A 1,867-nucleotide genomic window follows, 5' to 3' on the forward strand; every position below is an offset into this window, starting at 1 on the left:
TATATATATATATATATATATATATATATATATGTATGTATATATATATATATATACATATATATATATATATAAATACACACACATACATATGTATATGTGTATATTTGTGTGTGTGTGTGTATGGAGAGAGAGTGAGAGAGATCCTTTATGCTGATATTTGCATACACATATACACGGTCTCACAAAAACTAATGCACGCTAAGCGTGCATATTTTTAATTAACCCAAGAGAATTAATTAATGTAGCCATACTAAGCTTTCAACAAAAGAAATATATATAAAGTACTACTGAAAGTTTGCAAACGCTGTCAATGTGCAAAGACATTTTAGGGAGTTTCAAACAGACCCAACAGATCCACCTACACGTCTTATTCTCACTTGAATTAGAGAAAAACTCAGAGATAGATAGAATTGTTCAGAAAATCCACAAGGAACACTCCGGAAGACCGCGGACATCGACCAGTCTCACAAAGCAAAAAAGGGTACCCGGAACGTATTGCCAGAGTTCAAGAAAAGTTGTGTCCCTAGTAAGTCGTGAGACAGAAATTTCAAAATTAAGCGTCCGTGGGATTGTCATTGGAAAAGTTACATTACAAAAATAGTCCATGCTCTCGATGAAAATGAACCGGACCGAAGAGTGGAGTTTTGTGAATGACACATGGCAAGCGCTATAGAAGATGCATACTTTCCAACACAGATTGTTTGGTGTAATGCGGCTACATTTAATTTAAATGGTTCAGTCAACCGCGGCAGTGGCACCGACTTAAAACCGCATCATGAGAAACATCATGCTAGCTTATCACGAATTACAGTTGTTGGCATTCCGTCGCTTACGACGACGAGGGTTCCAGTTGATCCGATCAACGGAACAACCTGCTCGTGAAATTAACGCGCAAGTGGCTGAACACTCCACAGACACGTGTACCCTTAACGTAGTTCTCGGGGATATTCAGCGTGACAGTGTGACAAGGCTGACCCTTTGAATTACAGGCACAACAGAAACGGTAAGTAAGAGTGAGAGAAAGTTGTGGTGAAAGAGTACAGCAGGGTTCGCCACAACCCCCTGCCGGAGCCTCGTGGAGTTTTAGGTGTTTTCGCTCAATAAACACTCACAACGCCCGGTCTGAGAATCGAAACCGCGATCCTATGACTGCGAGTCCGCTGCCCTAACCACTGGGCCATTGCGCCTCCACTACGAAGTAGCTTATCAACATGAATAAATAAACCATTCTTTTGAGACGGCACTATGATTGGTTGTCCTATTTACTTGAACTTGCTGCATCTGTCTGTCGCGTCAAGCATTCGGGAAAACTTCTTAAGATTTGAATTTCTATTTTCAGCAAGATGGGTTTCCCCACACTACAACAGTAATATAAGTGTCTATCTTGATGAAATTTTGCCAAATAGGTGACTGGGACGAAGAAATCCAGTCAGACCATTCACATTCACTGAACCTTTTATCACTAAACTGTTTGATGGAGATACTTAAACTTTATTCTCTAGAACCAGCAGCAGTCGATGAATTGAGGGTAGCCATTAAATAAGACTGCGCATAAATATCGAACGAAATGTCTTTTAAATGTTGCTATTCAATTGCTTCATGCGATTCAATTGCGGGGCCCGGACCAAGACGATCCGAGCCCCGCAAAATTAAATTCATTAAATCGTTCTGGAAATTCTACCATAAACACATGCATACATACACAAACACACAAACATACACACACATATATATGTATGTATATATATATATAGATATATATAGATATATATATACATAATTATACATATATGTATATACACACATATATATATATACACAGATGTATATATACACAGATATATAAACATATATATATATATAT

General features: G+C 38.1%; 1 protein-coding gene across 1 annotated transcript in view; it reads right to left on the bottom strand.

Moving 5' to 3' along the window:
- Positions 1 to 1,867, bottom strand: part of LOC128248349 (kyphoscoliosis peptidase-like) — a gene marked incomplete at its 5' end in the record, with an annotated part of 19,465 nt that overhangs the window by 7,417 nt on the left and 10,181 nt on the right. The window lies entirely within an intron of this gene.

The sequence above is a fragment of the Octopus bimaculoides genome, chromosome 7 (assembly GCF_001194135.2).
Source record: "Octopus bimaculoides isolate UCB-OBI-ISO-001 chromosome 7, ASM119413v2, whole genome shotgun sequence".
NCBI classification, from domain to species: domain Eukaryota; kingdom Metazoa; phylum Mollusca; class Cephalopoda; order Octopoda; family Octopodidae; genus Octopus; species Octopus bimaculoides.